The sequence below is a fragment of the Elaeis guineensis genome, chromosome 3 (genome assembly GCF_000442705.2).
Source record: "Elaeis guineensis isolate ETL-2024a chromosome 3, EG11, whole genome shotgun sequence".
Lineage (NCBI taxonomy): Eukaryota > Viridiplantae > Streptophyta > Magnoliopsida > Arecales > Arecaceae > Elaeis > Elaeis guineensis.
Window position 1 is genome coordinate 106,215,116 of NC_025995.2, and position 20,398 is coordinate 106,235,513.

Genomic DNA, 20,398 nt, shown 5'->3' on the forward strand with positions numbered 1-20,398 from the left:
GATCTAAGTAGTGATTAAGGTCTATAAAAAGCCCAGTGGACGAACAGTAAAGTGGTGGTTCGATTTTTTGCCTGAGACCGCACGGAACCCGAGAAGAGGAAGAAGAGAGAGGCGAAAGCGCTGAGAGAGAAGGAGCAGGAGGCTCCTGGACAGCGGTCGTCAAGCACTTCAGGGGTTCAGGGGGTCTTCCAAGAGAGAGAGCTTTTGTGAGGGAAACTTCTAGTGAGAGAGAATTGGGTGTACAAGGGTTGAGGGTGAGGTCTCCTCTTGTAAAATTTTTTTTTTCATAGTGAAGTTTGCATGCCCCGTGGAGGCGAGCCCTTTTGTGGCTGATCCACGTATTTTGATTGTTTTTTCTTTTGTTTTGTTTCTTCTTTCTTCCTGCTGCATCGCATGGTACTGAAAAGGTCTTGAAAGGTGGTGTCCAGGCCAGACATCCACCCAACAAGTGGTATCAGAGTAAGGCGGTACAAGGATGCAGATTACAGTGGTGGTGAGCAAGACTGAAGATGGAGAAGACAGGAACAATCAAGATGGAGATCAACAAGTTCGATGGTAAGAGCAATTTCTTCTTGTGGCAGGCAAGGGTGAAGGACGTGCTCATCCAACAGGGGTTGATCGATGCTCTCTTGTGCGATGAGAAGTCGACCACCATGGAGGTGCGGGATTGGAAGCGACTACAGATGCAGGCGGTGAGTACCATCCGCATGTACCTGGCGGATGAGGTGGTGATCCATTTGCTGAGCGAGACTTTCCCGACGGTGCTGTGGTCGAAGCTCGAAGAGTTGTACATGGTGAAGTCTCTCACCAACATACTTTTCCTCTGGAGGCAGTTCTACCAACTGCGGATGACTGAGGGACAGCGTGCAGGAGTATTTGAGCCACTTCCAGAAGATCCTCACCGATCTCCTCAGCATTGGCGAGAACGTTGAGGAGAAGACCAGGGCGCTGGTTTTGCTGGCGTCGCTTCCCCCTTCGTACGAGTCCTTGGTGACTGCTCTTCTAGTGGGGAAGAGCACTATCAAGATGGACGAGATCACTGTGGCGATACTCCAGAACGAGGTTCTCAGGAGGGAGAATCCAGCTTCGAGCTCAGGTGGTGATAGCTCAGCTTTGGTGGCTTCTGGAGGAGCAGGAGGCGGTAGACAGAGCGACAGGAGATCGCAACGAGGGCTGTCCAAGTCCAGGAGAGATTTGAGCAAAATCAGGTGTTATCGATGTGAGGAGTTGGGGCATCTAGCCAGAGATTGCCCTCAACTCAAAAATCAGACGGTGGCTGCTGTAGCGACGGCCAGCAGCGATTCAGATGGAGATGTCCTGGAGATATCTGATGAGGTATCTATTTCTTCCCAGCAGTGGATATTAGATTCTGCATGCCCCTATCATGTATGTTGCAGAGAGGAGCAGTTTGACTCCCTGGAGAACAGTGAGGGCACTGTATATCTGTCGGATGGATCGAGCTGTACGATCAAAGGCATTGGGACGGTCAGCTGGAGGATACATGACGGTGCAGTGAGGAGATTGGGGGAGGTTCGATACATACCCGATTTCAGACGAAATCTTATCTCACTTAGCAGACTTGATTCGAGAGGCTACAGGACGGTAGCTGGTGGAGGAATCCTGAGGGTGTTACGCGGCAATAGGATTGTGCTGGAAGAGAAAAAGGAGAGCAGAGGACATTATTACCTGATAGGGAGCCCAGTGCGAGGTGGAGCTTCGGGAGCCAGGCGGAGCCCAGAGCGAGGTGGAGCTCCAGGAGGCGGATCGGGCACGAGACAGGAGACTCAGGAGGACGAGAGGCGACGTCGCAAGGTGAGATTCCTATTGCCGCAGGACGATACCCCGAACAGGTCTCAGGTCAGGAGGAGCACAGCATACGACGGAGATGGAATCGAGCAGTCTGGCTCGACTCCCATGTTTGTCCATCCATGATCAGCAGGCGATTGCCCCAGGGCATGGGGGCGAGGAGATCCAGAAGCTCTCGGAGTTTGGAGGAGGCCGAATATCGAGTCGAGATGGAGATTGTTAGGATTTGACGTCTGGAGATTCAGCCTACATTGAGCCTACAGTGAGGTTCGTGGCGAAAAACAGAGTCCAACGAGACCAAGATCACCTGAAACGGAGCTCGGATGAAGGAGATACGAGCTTTTGAAGTCGGCACGAGATTCGAGGCGGTGGAGGACCACCGGCGATCGGTGGTGGATGGCAGCGGCGCGGCCGCAGGCGGCGGCGCGCGGGACGCGCGACCCAGGCCCGCGCAGGACGCGCGACCAACGCAGGCCGGCGGCCCAATCCGGCGCGCGGCCCAATCCGCACGCAGGCCCGCTCGCAGGTGCGGCCCAGGCCCAGGCGGCTTGCCTGGCCCTTTACCCCGGTCCATCATGGATCGGACGGTCCACTGCTGGGTCTGTGGACCGCGCGGGCGTTTTCCATGCATTTCTCACGGTCTACGGTACTATTTCTTGGATCGAAGCATGATCGAACGGCGTGGGTGGCTCCCGGTCTTGATCCGACGGTTCAGGGGTTATTTGGGTTGATTAAGGAGTCCTAATCATGATCTAAGTAGTGATTAAGGTCTATAAAAAGCCTTGTGGACGAACAGTAAAGTGATGGTTCGATTTTGTGCCTGAGACCGCACGAAACCCGAGAAGAGGAAGAAGAGAGAGATGGAAGCACTGAGAGAGAAGGAGCAGGAGGCTCCTGGACAGCGGTCGCCAGGCACGTCAGGGGTTCAGGAGGTCTTCCAAGAGAGAGAGCTTCTGTGAGGGGAACTTCTAGTGAAAAAGAATAGGGTGTACAAGGATTGAGGGTGAGGTCTCCTCTTGTAAAATTTTTTTTTTCATAGTGAAGTTTGCATGCTCCGTGGAGGCGAGCTCTTTTGTGGCTGATCCACGTATTTTGATTATTTTTTCTTTTGTTTTGTTTTTTCTTTCTTCCTACTGCATCGTGTGGTACTGAAAAAGTCTTGAAAGGTGGTGTTCAGGCCAGACATCCATCCAACATATAAAATCTGGCACAGAGCAGTTGTTATCATCCGTGGACGTCAATTATTGGCTCTGGTGAAGAACAGTGTGTTTTCCCGCTTTGCATAGCGGGATGAGAGACATGCAAGCCACGCCTAACAGGGAGATAACTTCAAAAGGACTAGATGCAGTTACGTAGGCGAGCACGAGCCGTTCTGCTTCTAATTCAATCAAGCTGTGGCTCTAGCCTTCTTATTGGGACCAACAACTGAAGAATTTTAGTAATGTGAAATCTATAAAAAGTTTGAATCTGAACGGCCAGAATCTCACTCTCTCTCTTCTTCTTCTTCTTCTTCTTTTGCGCGTGCGTGCGTGCGTGTATTACAAAGAATCTCAAATACTGCATCGAACTAGGTGGCCTCGTGTTGGCTAATCACACCGAGAGAACTCTATGGGACTCCATTCAAACTATTCCTTCCCAACTCTGATAACCATCATCTTCAACTCTCTTGAATATATCTGTACCAGGACTGTATCATATATGACGGGGAGAAGTGACTCACTTCTCTCTTCATTGTCTCAATATATATCCTACCAATATCGATGATTGTTGAGTGATTGAGTGATTTCCTTTTTTTTATTATTATTTTTTGAATGACATTCCGAGTCATCCTAGATACAAGTATCATCAAATATCCGTTCATAAAGTTTTCTGTTCATAACCCAAACTCCTAGGTGCTCTGCTGATAAAGTCTTCTGTTCTTGCGATTCCATTCGATTTTATATCCTTCCTTCCTCCCCGAAAGGCAAAGCTAGCTCATCAAATCCCCAAGTAACATTCCCTTCTGCTGCTTGCCAACCAACGAAAGCTTCACTTGGCCAAACGTGGAAGCAATGTCCCCCATCTTCTCTTACTCCAACACCACTTTAACTGCCTATCAGTCATTTTTGAGATATAGCTTCTATTAGTCGTTGCTTACACGATAACATCAAATGCCTACCACCTACCTTTATTTATGGTCTAACCATAGGTAAACCTTGCGTCCAAGTCTGCACTCGAATACGCATTTTTTGCAGGCTGAAGCCTTCCTTCCTCGAACCGTTTCCGCAGTCCAGCTGAGGACAAATCCTTCCATCTTTTTCGCGGCAAAAGGCAAATCCTTCATCATCTCACCAGCAAGTTATCCCACGTGCAGCCACATGAAGCGGCCACGTGGTATTCCAACAATCTTTTTCCTCCTAATATTTCCGGGACTGTTGCCAACCCTACAAAGATAACGCCCCATTTTAATGTTATAGATTAAGAGACTCCCAGGTTCCAATGATCCAATCCACTACAATGGCAGCCTCTTCGTTCTGTTCCCTGATGCTACCTCCACGGTTTCGGACACACTTCTCCAGGAGACGGCCTTTCCGCAGAGCAACGTCTCACGGCCATGGCAAGCAACTTAGAAAGGTTCGTGCCACTTGGAATCATGAAGATACTGGTGATGATCGCCGCAAGCATGAGGAAGGCGTCGTGGACGAGAACATGAAGACTCTTCGACAGCGCCTTAGGGCGATCAAGATGATGGATAGGGGTGATGGGCTGCTTGAGGAATGGATCGAGTGGGAGAAGCAATACTATCATACGTTCTTCCAGTCCAATAACTGTGAGATACTAGGGTTGCTGCAACTTTATCCAGTGGACGCTAGGCCAAGCTTGGCAATCGGGGTGACGATGATGGTGAGACTGAGCATCCCCATCTCAGTGCTTGTAGTGATGTTATACTTGATGGATGCTGCAAAAGGAATTCTTGATCATATGCATCTAGATGATGAAGGATTTACCAACCATTAGTCGTCTACGGGGTTAGCCTCGGTTGTGATGTGAAGAGGATAGCACCATATATGTTAGACAACAGTGGATATTAAGTAGCTTTTGCACGTTATAATTCCTTGAATTATAGTCAAAGTTTCGTTGGTAGAGTATAATTTATACCAGATTTGAATGTTTAAGCATTAAAGAAAAGTATTCTTTTGAATTAGATTTGCTTCTGTCAGTATTGCATGCATGTTTGCATTTAATTAGAAGTAGAACTTTATATAATTGATATCAAGATATTCTACTGAAAAAAGTAATTCAATTAACTAACATGCATTCATTAACAACACTATTTCTACTATGCTTCCATGCAAAGCTGATTATGAGCAGGACCTCACATCTAAACTCTATTTATTCTTAGCCGGGTTTTTATAAAATTTGATATCTTATGTGCCCAAGCCCAATCCATGATTAGCTTTACTTCTCCGAGGATTGGGACTGATGAATACTTAATTTAGGATGCTAGAGGCACTAAATATTGTAATCATTAATATTATTTTATTAATAATTTAATACTATCTAGTCTAGTTTGCAAGTAATTGGGAGTTTGGGTTCATACGATTCAATTTGAACTCAAATTGGTTCAGATTTGAGTGAACCAAGCAATCAGCTCTTATTTCAGTGTGAACACAACTTAAAGATCAAGGATCAAGAAGCAACCTCTCCAATCAAAAGCCCAGATTAAAAGATAAATGGAACTAAGTGTGAACACGACTTATTGATCAATGGAGGAGAATCAATATAAAAATCCAAGGGTCCTTATTCACACTCCCATCTCTCTTTTCATGAAACCCTAGCCTCCTCACTCTATAAATAGAACCCCAAGGCCTCCCTCTTTTTCAGTCAATCCAACGCCTAAGTTCTCTTCAAGCTTCTCTCTTTCTCTCTCCCTCTTTCTCTTCTTCATAAGTCTAGGAAAAGTACTAACCTTAGCACAACATATTCCTCCATAGATCCCTTTTTCACATCCCATCAAATCTAGAAGAAGTTCTAATTCTAGTGCCGCTACCCTTTTTCTGTTACATATCCGCTTCCATCAACCTTTCTTCCTTGGAGTTCCTGTACCAAGCCTTCCAGCCATCCTGTCGCTGTCTGCACGGAGGAAGACGAAGGATTTAAGGAGACACATCTACCATCGGGCGCAGCAAGAAGATCAACTTGGTTTAGTTATCTTGTATCGCAATTTTATTTCTTTTCTTTATGTATGCTTCTTTATTAGATTAATGAAAAATAATTTTATTTTTTATGCTTTTTTCTTTCTTACTTTTTTTATAATTTATTATTTTTTTCTTTTACGTTTTCAAAACAATCAACTAAGATCTTTGCAGATACGATCCCGACTCACCTTATCTACATAGTAATGAGTAGGGTTAATTTTGGTGTGCTATGACACGCATCAAATTTTGGTACCGTTGTCGGAGATTTTGGCGCGATTGTTTAAAAAAAATCTATAAAATAAAAAAAATATTTTACTACTTTCTAGATTTTTATTTCTTACTTTAGATTGCTTGATTGCCTTTTATGTATTCTTTTTCAAAATTTCTACCTCATATTACTCTTCGTATATGGTAGATTTACTATTTTATATTTAGATTTCTTTATTTGCATGTATAGAAATATTTTCTACTTCTTATAATCTAGCAATTTACTGATTTCTATAGATTAAAATAATTTACTGTTTTATATAATTAGTGATTTCCTACTTCATAAGTAGATTAGATTCTTAACCTTTTATTTGGATTATGTAGTTACCTTTTATTCTTAACTGTGAGATTACCTTATTTGCATAGTTAAGTAGTTACCTTATTTATTATTACCTATTATTCTCAGTAATTTACTGCTTTCTATAGCTTAGAATAATTTATTATCCTAAAAGTAGATTTAATTTATTGCTTTATTTGTAGAATACCTACTTGCCTTTTAATCTTAGTATGATTTACTTTTCATTTAGTTAGATTCACTTGATCTTCTAATATCTAATTAACCTAATTTAAAAACTTACTTTTTATCTCTTTTTGCTAAAAGATAACATAATATAAAAGGAATACAACGATAATACATAACACTTGATTAATATAAATAAATCAATTAAATTTTAAAATCCACTTAACATGTTTGGACATCTTTTCCTTTTGCATTGCATATTTTTATAAAAAAAAAAATCTTAAGGGTAAAACCCTAATCAACATAAGGTGGGGATTTCATCACCCTTCCTTGACCCACAAATCACCACCTTACAATTACATTGACTTAAACTTTTAATTTAAAATCAATTAGACGTTAATCCTTAAGAATCCTCGAGCTCAGTAGGACAAGGAACCCTAAAAGTTAGACCAGGTTCAGGTTAGTCAATTTAACTGGTGTCTAGGAAAGTGGTTCAGAGATTACGTCCCAAAGGAACGTGGTTCATTAATTGGTTCCGTTCGTTAACCTGACCAACACAGTTGGTGTCTAAAGAAAGCAACAAGGGGACCCCCACCAACCTTACACTTATCTGGCCAGTTAAGCGGCTAGTCTGCTACTTGGAGTGCTTGAAGGTGACCTTAGCAGTTAGGAGCTGTCTAGATCTAGGATAATCCATAGATAGGATTGATTGAACCACTTGATTGTTGACTAAAAATATCAAATCTAATTAATTCTTCTCTATCTTCTTAGCATTAGAACTCCTTAGGTTCTCTTCTTTAGAATTCTTTTCCCTCCTCTTACTCTCCTCTTCTCTTTCAAAAAAAAAAACTTGTTGAAATTAAAACTCGATGAGATCTTTTGGGTGTATGCTAGGACGCCAATCATTACAACCTGATTTACACCCATTAGATCTAGAGCTAAAAAAAATGATTCGAATAAACGAAATTAAAACCATGGATCCAAAACAAGAGATTGACCCACCACGACAATTGAGAGAGTATTTTACTCCCTCATCTTACACTTACTCGTCATGTATCCAGTCTCCTCTTGTGGAGGCGACACAATACGAAATCAAGTCCAGCATTATTCAAATGCTTCCATCATTCTATGGACTGACGAATGAGGATCCGTATAAACACTTGGACAAATTTCTTGATATATGCTCCACAGTAAAAATCCAAAACTTCTTCGATGGTGCCCTCAGGTTGAAAATGTTTCCTTTTTCACTTAAGGACAAAGCTAAGTATTGGTTAAACTCTCTAGATTCCATAATTATTTCAACTTGAGACCATCTTCAGAGAGAATTCCTCAAGAAATACTTTCCAATTGGAAAAACAAATCAAATTAGAAAAGCCATCACTAGTTTTTTCCAATTGGATGGTGAACTTTTTCATGAGACATGAGAAAGGTTAAGAGATCTTATTCGTAAATACCCCCACCATGCTGTCCCCATATGATAATTTATTCAGTGTTTCTACGATGGTCTATCAGATAAATACCGATAAATGATCGATGCATCGTGTGGTGGGACATTCATGCTAAAGAGTGAAGACGAGGCTTAGCAGCTCTTTGAAACACTTAGTGAGAACTCCCTACATCACATATCTGCCATCTCTAGAGAACAACCTATATCTCAACAGAAAAAAGATGGAATCTATCAGATTGAAAATGTTATGGATATCCACGGTAAGGTAGATGAGTTATCCCAAAAATTAGACCATCTTCTGAATACCGGACACTCTTCGATTCTACCTAATCCAGTGCAAGATGTTTGTGCATGGTGTGCAAGCCCGACTCATTTTGTTAGTGAATGTCCAACCGCACCTCAATTTTTTGAATTTGTGCATGAGCAGTTCCAACAAGCTCGTAGATCAGGAAATGATCCATATTCGAACACTTATAACCTCGGTTGGAAAAATCACCCAAATTTTTTTTAGAGATCACAGCCAGTGGTTGGCCCTACTGTACCTAGATCAAATTATCAGGACCCGACATATAGGCATGGACCATACCACCAGTTTCAAAATACTCCTCAACCATCTATTAATGGTCACAACTTAGCTTTTGAGGATAAGGTTCTAAAAAATGCTAGAATAATTAGAAGTCAACACCCAGACCTTTAACTCCCACACGTAATCTATTGCTAAGCTAGAGATCCAAATAGATCAACTAGCAACCGCAGTCAGTAGGAGAGGAGGAAAATTATCTAGCCAATCTGAGAGTAATCCGAGAGGATAATTCATGGTTGAGAGCTCCAATACTCTAGATACCTTTTCTGAACATGCCAAATCAATCATGACTCTCAAAAGTGAGAAGGTCATTAAACATACGAGTAAAATCAATGAGACCGATCCTACACCTCTGACTAAGCCCAAATCACCTAAGAGCAAGGAGGACACAAAAGTGAAAAAGAGACCAACTGCATCGAAATCACCTTACTTGCCTAAAGTCCCATTTTCGAGTGCCCTAAAAGCCCCCACTCTTGTGGATAAGAAAGGAGGAAGACTTGATGAGATGTTGGAATTATTTAAGCAAATCCAAATTAATCTTTCCCTTCTAGATGCAATCAAATAGGTCCCAGCTTACGTAAAATTTTTGAAGAAATTGTGCACCCAGAAACGTAAATCTCGATCACAACTCTCGAAGAAAGTATGCCTCACCGAACAAGCTAGCTCTGTATTCCAGCACGCTACCCCTCCAAAGCTTAAAGATCAAGGTACCCCTATCATTTCTTGCATTATAGGAGACCTTCACATCAAACAAGCTCTCCTAGATCTAGGGGCGAGTGTGAACCTTTTACCTAGCTCGATTTATGAACTTTTTAGATTTGGAGAATTGAAACCCACATTGGTCACTCTATAGTTAGCTGATAGATCAATTAAGACACCACGTGGGATAATCGAGGATGTTTTGATCAAGATAGATGAGTTCTATTTTTTAGTTGATTTTTTAGTCCTTGACATAGAACTGAGTGGCAATCTAAGGCAAATTCTCATTATCTTAGGCAGACCCTTCCTAGCTACAGTAAATACGTGCATCAATTGTAGGACAGGAGTTATAGACGTATCATTTGGAAATAAGAAACTGAGATTAAATGTGTTTAGTGCATCCCAGGAACCATCAATGGATAGTTGCTTCGAGATAGATACATTCAAGGATATTATAGAGGAAGCAACATCAATGATTTTTGCACATGATTTTCGAGACACCCATTTGACGTACTTTGGAGTGGACGACTGTGATATGGAGGGAGGTAATGAAGAAGTAAATATTTTAGTTGATACATCAAGTGATGAAACTACTCCCCATTGGACAATCAAGTATGAGCCATTGCCTGCATTAGCCAATACACCCACAGCCCCATCATTAGAATCACCACCAATACTAGAATTAAAGCCACTTCCGGCCACACTCAAGTATGCATTCCTAGGACCTAATGACACTCTTCCGGTGATCATTGCATCAGACTTGATCCTAGATCAAGAAGCACAATTGGTTGGTGTTCTGAAGGAAAATAAAGAGACTATTGACTGGTCCATTACAGATCTAACAGGAATTGACCTCTCCATCTGTATGCACCATATTCATTGCGAGGCAGATGTCAAACCCTATTAAAATATGCAGAGGAGACTGAACCCAAATATACGAGAAGTAGTGAAGAAAGAGGTGGTAAAATGGTTAGACACTGGAATCATCTATCCCATATCTGATAGTAAATGGGTCAGTCCTACTCAAGTAGTACCTAAAAAAGTAGGTATTACTGTGGTGGAGAATGAAGAAAGTGAATTGCTTCCCACTCACACACCATCTGGTTGGCGAGTGTGCATTGACTATAGAAAACTCAATGTCGTTACTAGAAAAGATCATTTTCCATTACTCTTCGTCGATCAAATCCTAGAATGGCTAGCAAGTCAATATTTTTTTTATTTCCTAGATGGTTATTCGGGGTACAATCAGATACTTGTATTTTCGGATGACCAAGAGAAGACCACCTTCACTTGCCCCTACGGTACTTTCGCTTTTCGACGTATGCCGTTCGGACTCTGTAATGCATCCGCTACATTTCAACGGTGCATTTTGACCATTTTTTTAGATATGGTTGATAAATATGTCAAAGTATTTATGGATGATTTTTTCATATTTGGAATCACTTTTGAGGATTGTCTTCATAAGCTCTCCAAAGTTCTTAAGCACTGTACGGAGACAAATTTGATTTTAAGTTGGAAAAAGAGCCATTTCATGATTCGAAAAAGAATCGTATTGGGATATATTATTTTCGAAAGGAAGATTGAGGTAGATAAAGCAAAAATTGAGGTCATCTCAAAACTACCACCCTCCACTTCGGTTCGACAAATACGATCTTTCTTAGGTCACGCTGAATTTTACAGATGCTTCATTAAAAATTTTAATAAAATATCGAGACCTTTGTGTAATCTGCTGGCTAAGGATACACCATTTGTCTTTAATGAAGAATGTCTACAAGCCTTCTACACGTTACGAACAGTCATGACAACAGCACCCATAATAAAACCTCCTGATTGGTCCTTCCTATTTAAAATCATGTGTGATGCTTTCGATTTTGCAATAGAGGTCATCTTAGGTCAAAGAATCAATAAGGAGCCACATGTGATCTATTATGCTAGCAAAACTCTATCCGATGCTCAATTGAACTACATTACGATAGAAAAAGAGCTACTAGCGGTGGTATTTGTCCTTGATAAATTTCATTCATATCTGTTAGGGTCTAAGATTTTAGTGTATTCTGATCATACGGCTTTGAAACATCTGCTCTCAAAGAAAGATACTAAACCACGATTGATCAGATGGATCCTTCTGCTTCAAGAATTTGATCTAAAAATTCGAGACAAGAAGAGTTTCAAAAATATGGTCGCTGATCATATTTCTAGAATCTTAGTTGATCATACGATGGGTACAGATGAAGTCAAGGAGAAATTTTCTGACGAACAACTTTCTGCAACATCCTCTGACCAAATCCAATGGTTTGTCCACATCATTAACTACTTGACAACAGGACAAGTTCCTCTCCATTGGACAAAACAGGAGAAGGATCGATTATTATTATTATTATTGGGAGTGACAAAATAGGTCAAACATTATTATTGAGAGGAATCCGAATTGTTCAAATATTGCCCTGACCAAGTGATTCAACGCTGTGTCCCTGAGGGTGAGTATCAAAGTATACTTATCTTTTGTCACTCTCATGCACGCGGAGGATATTTCAGTGAGAAGAAAACGGCCGCAAAAGTGTTACAAAGTGGGTTTTACTGGCTGACATTATTTAAGGATGCACATAAATTTTGCCTTAAGTGCTTGCATTGTCAGCAAACGAAAAATATTCCTAGAAAAAAACATGATGCCCCTATCTCCCATCTTAGTCGTGAAAGTTTTTGATGTTTGGAGAATCGATTTTATGGGCCCCTTTCCTCCATCCTATGGATATGAATATATTTTGATTGTGGTAGATTACGTATCTAAATGGGCTGAGGCTATGGCAACTAGAACGAATGATCACAAGGTGGTAATCAAATTCATCCAACAGAATATCTTAAGTCGATTTGATTACCCAAGAGCCATTATTAGTGATGGAGATACACACTTTACGAATAGGCACTTTGAAAGTTTAATGAAGAAATATGAAATCACTCACAAAGTTGTCATACCATATCACTCCCAAACTAGTGGCCAAGTGAAAATCTCCAACAGAGAGATCAAACGACTTCTTGAGAAGATGGTTAGGCCTGATCGAAAAGATTGGTCTGGATGATTAGACGATGCATTATGGGCCTACCGTACTGCATACAGGACTCCGATGGAAATATCTTCTTACCGACTCATTTTTGGAAAAGCCTGCCATCTGCCGGTAGAGCTAGAACACACATATTTTGGGCCATAAAGCAATTCAATTTCGACATGAAAAATGCGAGTAGTAATAGGAGACTACAATTGAACGAATTAGAAGAGCTACGTAATGAAGCATATGAGAGTTCACGAATTTATAAGGCTCGAACTAAGGCTTATCATGATCAATATATTTCACGAAAAATATTTGAACCTAATCAAAAAGTGTGACTTTATAATTCGAGGTTGCGATTATTCCCTGAAAAACTCCGTTCACATTGGGATGGATCATATGTCGTAACTCAGGTGTTCTCTCATGGAGCAATTGAAATCAAAGATTCTAAACAGGAAAACACCTTCAAAGTAAATGACCAACAATTGAAACATTATGTGGATGAAATTAGAGATGACGAGCAAGTTAACTCAATTGAATTACATGATCCAGTTTACAATAGAACTTTGGCTTGGTCTGGCTGAAGATCTTCAACTTAGTTGGAAGGCAACTCAATATTTTATTTTTCAGCTATCCAGTTTCTTTTTATTTTATAAAAATTTTTAAAAAGGATAATTAGCCAAGTTGGGAGGAGCATCATGATCAATGGAGTCAAGAACACACTAGCCCAGTAATGAACGACATCTTAATCAACATTACACACATCGAACTCAAGTGGTGTCCTTCTTTGTTACACTTTATTTTTGCTTTGTTATGATTCTCTTCTTTCATTAGGGACAATGAAAATTAAGTTGGAGGGAGAATAACTAATTAAGTTCTCGAGTATGGTCAGAAATAATTAGTTTTGTGCATCTAAATTTTGTCTCAATTTAAAGTTAACTAGGTACTCTAATCAATAAATGATTAACGGTCTAGATAATTTTAGAGATATCGAAGAAAAAATTATTAAGGACATCCAATTAATGGAAGAATTTAGATCAGACTAAATTTTGAAGTGATTCTAGAACCCTTTTCCTACCATCTCAATGAAGAATCTGCTTTATGGGGATATGGGTGGAAAGATCGAGATATGCAAAAAAAAATTATTATTTAAAAAAAAAAAAGAGATAAAATAAAAAAAAAGATTTTTAACATTTCTCGTTAAGTAACTGAGCCCCTTCGCCTAAGTAAGCATTGTTATTCGCGTCAAAAGGTGAGAATGTGAAGAAACCTCTTGTATAGTCAGTTTTAACTCGTAGTCTTTTTGACTTGAGTTAGTAAGTCTGAGGGGTGCCTTACACCTAATGCCCTAAAGCCAACTGGTTTAGGAGTTATTGGCCTAAAGCTCGCTATAAGAGTCAATTAGAAAGCTTAAGGGGTTAGGACATTGCACTGACTATACATGTAAATATTTCTTCAAAAACTAAGAAAAAAAATAAGAGGACTAAATTGTAAGAAGACAATAAACTCTACTTACATCAAGTTTGAGGACTTAAAGAGTAGAGTGGGAAGTCGGTGAAAGAAGATCTCTAAAAATTTTATAGCTAATATTCAATCATTAATTGGATCGAATTGATAATCCAATGAAGTATCTTTTTAATGATGTAGCTGGATATCAATAATAGTTAGGAATATCTAGGATAACTTTCAATTCAAGGATAATTTGGTGTACAATACTAATGTATCTATTTTATTCAAGGACGAGTAAAGTTCAAATTGAGAGGTGTGATGAATACTTAATTTAGGATGCTAGAGGCACTAAATATTATGATCATTAATATTATTTTATTAAGAATTTAATGCTATCTAGTCTATTTTGTAGGTAATTGGGAGTTTGGGTTCATACGATTCAATTTGGACTCAAATTGGTTCAGATTTGAGTGAACTAAGTAATCAGCTCTTATTTCAGTGTGAATGCAACTTAAAGATCAAAGGTCAAGAAGCAACCTCTCCAATCAAAGATCCAGAATAAAAGATAAATAAAACTAAGTGTGAACACGACTTATTGATCAACGGAGGAGAATCAATATGAAGATCCAAGGGTCCTTATTCACACTCCCATCTCTCTTTTCATAAAACTCTAGCCTCCTCACTCTATAAATAAAACCCCAAGGCCTCCCTCTTTTTCAATCAAGCCAACGCCTAAGTTTTCTTCAAGCTTCTCTCTTTCTCTCTCCCTCTTCCTCTTCTTCATAAGTTTAGGGGAGGTACTAACTCTAGCACAATATATTCCTCCATAGATCCCTTTTCCACATCCCATCAAATCTAGGAGAAGTTTTAATCCTAGTGCTGCTACCATTTCTCTATTACATATCCGCTTCCATCAATCTTTCTTCCTTGAAGTTTCTGTACCAAGCCTTCCAGCCATCCTGTCGCTGTCTGCACGGAGAAAGACGAAGAATTCAAGGAGACACATCCACCATTGGGCGCAACAAGAAGCTCAACTTGGTTTAGTTGTCTTATATCGCAATTTTATTTCTTTTCTTTATGTATGTTTTTTTATTAGATTAATAAAAAGTAATTTTATTTTTCATGCTTTTTTCTTTCTCAATTTTTTTTATAATTTATTATTATTATTTTTTTACGTTTTCAAAACAATCAACTAAGATTCCTGCGGATACGATCCTGACTCACTCTATCTACATAGTAGTGAGTAGGATTAATTTTGATGTGCTACGACACGCATCAGGACTCATACCCAATAATCGATTTATTCTCATTTAAATTTGACTAATTGAAATATTCAAACTCGGGACCAAAACTATTTTATATGGCGAGCTAGGCCAAAATCAAACAAGTTGAATCATTGCAAAATTAGAGAGGCATCAATAATGAATCCTAAAGGACTATTGCACCACAATGAACAATTGCAAGAGGAAGAAAGAATGCAAGGAAGTGCCAAAGAGGAAGGGGATAACGAAATCCTGAAGAAAGCTGAGCCACAATTATATGCCTCCATTTAGTAGTGAAGCTAAATTTAAGTGATACTAAGGCATTTTATTCAAAAACTAATTCAATATAAATATGAACTGATCGTCTGGCCTATTTCAACCTAGTTTAGCTTATTTTTTTGTCTAGCCAAAACCACGTCCAACAAAACAAAAACTAGGAAAATGGGGAAGTGGTGAAAAGGAGCTTGCTAGGGATAACATGCAGAGTACAGCAACGTCTAAAGTAATTACCAATTGCATGTTATAACGACTATTGTGACAGTTTGGAGGGGATCTGTTAGACATGTTCCTGAATTATCCTCTAGTCATTTTTCTATGATAGCATTCTACAATGAAAATAAAAGTTGTCATCTAATATCTATGATACACAATAGACATTCTTTTCCTTTTTTTTTAAATTTTAGGGAACAATAGTTTGGACAAATGACATTGTTATTTTTATTATTAATCATTTTCATTATAATGGAGAATAATAGCTTGAGAATAATTATTATTTTATTTCTCGAATAATCTTAGATTTGGGAAAGTAATGGCGACTATAACCATTTATTATAGTCATAAACAATTTCAGATAGAAATCATAATTACAGCATTAATGTAGCATCACTTAAATCTCGGTTCCCACTCCACGCACACGGACAGAGAGAGGATCAATATCTTCCACCAAAAAACAAGAGCGAGAGAGAGAATCAATATCACACGACATGACTACTTGTTATATGAATTCAAATCATCCATCCATTGGTCCACATCTTTGAACGTCCACTCCCCATAGGCTACCGGACAGGTGCACAGAAGTTGGTCCTCTCAACTCCCTTGTACCGAACCCTTCAAGCCCTTTAGACCTCAGCAAAGGTTCGAGATTATTGGATGGAGACGCACAAGCACTAAACTTACCATTGAATTGGTATCTTCCGACATCATATATACATGGGCCCATTAAGCATTTAAGGAATTGTAAGAGAAATTGGTGATTAGAGTCTGTTGCCGTGGAGCTTCGGATGGCTCTAGTCGAGAGAGCCAAACTGAAGACCAAGATGAGATAAGAAAGATTATCGAAATCTGCAACCATAAATTTACTTATTGGAGATTGTCAGGCATATTTAAGATTCTTCGATACTTAAATTAATCAGAACTTGAAAAGCAGTAAAAAAAATTTTTTTTTTTGCTCAAAAAAATTAACTTATCCGAATATCCTTTCTTCCTCTTTTTTTTTTTTTTTATATATATAGAGGGGGAAGGATCAGCCATTACATCCAATCTTTCAAATATAGTTATAGTATTAACGGGCCTAAAATATGGATAGTTATTGTATTCATGATAGAATAATTATCATGAATAATTATTGAGCCTATGATAGCAGACATATCATCCTATGGATAAATAAACAACCTAAAAATTTTTATTGGAGCCGAATAGCTCTTGGTTTTGTCGATAAATGATCGAGGAGTTAGCTTGATAAATGATCGTGGTTGAGAAAGTTATCTGTAGATAATCGAGGAGGTGAATCAATAAATGTATAGTTCAAAGAATTTAATTATCTCTATAATAGAATCATTTCACCACTCGTTCCTTCCATCATCTAATGACAAGTCGATATATCATTTATTATTAAAAGAAATTATTGTTATCCACATTTTAGTAAAAATATTAAATGAAAAAAAATTCACGGCCAATCATGATTAACTAGCTGACGTGTTTTACTGTTTTGAATGGGAAGAAGTTTTTTTTTTTTTGAATGATACATTAGTTTTTTATTAGATAGTTCAAAGCATACACAGTAGAATGGTCCTAATCAATAATTCTTTGCAATTATAGGCCGTTCACGTTGCGACATGGATCCCACGTTTCTCAGGGACACCACCACGTAGTTGTGCAAGTACATATTGTATTGGTTCAATAGCTTTAATAATGATGCGTACCTCTACACATCTAGCATTTTTCCACTTGTGCATTGCACATGTTTTTATTCAGGAGGAAAATTTCATGGAAGTTAGCCTTGCACCGCGCAAGTATGAGGACCATGCACACAGTAAAAGACATGAAGATCTAAAAACAATTACGATATTTTCTTTGTGAGAGATGCATATAAAAAATAAAAAAGAAAATACCAGCTTATCAGTGGTAAAGTCTTTCACGGTTAGAGCGAGTGACCTACCAAATTTTGTCATTATTATAGTGTAGATTGTATTAGTCAATTAGAAACATGACCTATATTTTACCGTTAGGAAATATTAGAAATGGTTGCAACAGTTATATAACTATTGTAACCCTAATGGGTACATGATTGGAATTTAAGTCGAAATAAAATGCTCTAATCTATTGATTTAAGTCTAAAACCCCTCAACCAGACAACTGCATAAAATGTACCATGACATTATTTGGCTAAGTGAAAAACAAAAAAACTTGTGTCATTCAAATGATTAATGGTTAATCTTTATTATTTTCAAATTTTTTTTGAAAAAATTATAGTGACACATCCTTAACTTTAGACATATCTCAAAAATATTTTTTTAATTTTAAAAAATTTTAAACCTGTCCTTAAAGTTTCTAACTAGCACCCAAATGATCCTCTGGCTCCCTAACTAGCTAACACAAACGGCCTGCCATTTCAAATGACCAAAACACCCTCCTCCTCTTTTGATATCTACGCATATCTTTTGACTGAAAGAGTTCGGGTGCTTAGAGATTTGTGCCATAGGTAATTTTTAGCATGGCTGGTACTAAGAATGCTTTAAAATTTGTACAAATAGATGAATAAAGTTGGAGTGCTTTGAGATCTGTGACCAAAGATGCTTTCAGATCTATGTAGGTAGATGAATAAATAGATTTGGAGTGCTTTGAGATCTATGAGGTGGGTGATCCTTAACTATAGGCTATATACTAAGGATACTTTGAGATTTATGTAGAGGTTTGGAGTGCTTTGAGATCTATGAGATGGGTGACTAGGCAACATACTAAGGGTGTTATGCAATCTATGCAGACAAATGAATAAAGGGGTTTAGAATGGTTTGAGATCAACATGATAGGTGATCCTTAACTATAAGTTAGATACTAAGGGTGCTTTGAGATCTATACAAGTTGATGAACGAAGGAATTGAGTGATCTTTAATTATGGACCATATATTAAAGAAGCTTTGAGATTTGTTTAAATGGATAAATGAGGAAGTTTGGAGTGTTTTATGGTCTGTATGGGTGATCCTTAACTATGAGCCATATACTAAGACTTAGACCTATGCAGGTGGATGGATGAATGAGTTTGAAGTATTTTGTTATTTGTAATCGGGTGAGCCTTAACTATGGATTATATACTCATGACTCATTGGTTCATGAGAAAGAAAATTTTTTATTGGAATATTTTTTTGGAAAGCTAATCCTTGAAAATATGATGTAAAAATTGATTTTCGTATGTTTGGTTGACCACGAGAAAGTGACATATTTCATAGTATTTTATGTTTAGTTGAGCATCTATTTTTTTGATAAAATTAATATTATATTTTTAATAAAGAAAAAATCTGACCTCATTCTATTCATGATTTTTAAGGATTTTCTTTTTAGAAAAATCTCAATTTCCTTCTTATGGGAAATCCAAGATCCCATGTTTCATATAGATTTTTCTTTTCTATAAAATATAAGAAATTTATCCCGATAGGAATATCATTTTTCGATCTTTTCTTTGAAAATTTCAAACAAATAAGTGGAGTTTCTTCATTGACTTTACTTTCCCCCTTCTATTTCCATCCATCAAATGCATCCTAAAGATAATGATTTGAGATCTATTGGTTGAAAAGATCTTCGAGACTCCAACCTTATTCCACACATATCAAGAGTATTTTTTTTTCTACAATCATTTTATGCCATCACATGGTGATCATGTACCATCACTTTATTAACAAAGATGAATCGAAGGGTTTATTAACAAAGATGAATGGAAGGGACATTTGTGGAACGATATAGAAGTCTAAAGTTGATGGGGGCGTCGTTAGGATTTATATTCTTTTCTTTAGGGTTGATGCAGGCCAGCCCCATCTAATCTTTTCTTTTTTGTTGGTGCGTACGTGAAATATCGAGTTCGTTAGGATTCGGAAGTTGCCTAGTCCCTTCTCCCCTCAATCAACGAAATTAGCAAAGTCCAACCTTATAATCTAATCACCGAATTCCATCCACGACGCCGACCCTACCCGGAACACCGCCGGTCGTCGGCCTCCTTCCTAGATTCCTATTAGGTGTCACCATCACAGCATGCCACTTGGCAGTGGCCCTCCCAAAATCTAATACCAATCCGCGGCCAGTAGCGGCCGGTTGGCCCACACGCTTTCCCTCACCCTTCACCAAGAGCTCCTTGGATTCCGGGCTCGTCACATGTTTCCCTCCCCTTCCTCTCCACCTCCACCCCAACCCTCAAGCCTATAAGTAGATGGCACCTTCGATTCCCTTCTCACCGTCCAAATCTCTAATCTTGTCTTCACTTGCTTCTAAATCCCAGTAGTTCATTCATTTCCTTCTCGTTTGCTTCTAAATCCTAATACTTTCTACATACACCCTCGAAGCCAATGGAGACTACTTTGATCACTTCCTCTTCTTGCAGCTACTCGCCACCGTTTCCTCTCAGGTTGCCACACCGACCAATGGGTCTCTTCCTGGGGAGGAAGTCACAGATGATCCAATTTGCCCATAAGAGAGACACCTACGGCTGGGATTATGGTGGGGGGCTGGTGGACGAGAACATGATCGTGCTGCGAAAAAGAATCCATGAGATGAAGATGGCAGAGATGAACTATGAGGCTCCATCCAATTGGATGGATTGGGAGAGGCGATACTACGCAAGCTATCAGTCGGATGTGTGCGGGATTGTGGGTCTACTGCAGAAGGTTTTGATGAACACAAGGCCTAGCTTAGCCATTGGGATGATGGCACTTCTCGT

The 20,398-nt window shown here is 39.0% G+C and overlaps 1 non-coding gene across 1 annotated transcript; it reads right to left on the bottom strand.

Annotated features, from left to right (window-relative positions):
* Positions 1-8,073: 8,073 nt before the first annotated feature.
* LOC114914037 (small nucleolar RNA R71) lies at positions 8,074-8,179 on the bottom strand. Its single transcript, XR_003800470.1, has one exon. It is a non-coding gene; the product is annotated as a small nucleolar RNA R71 (small nucleolar RNA).
* Between the last annotated feature and the right edge of the window lie 12,219 nt (positions 8,180-20,398).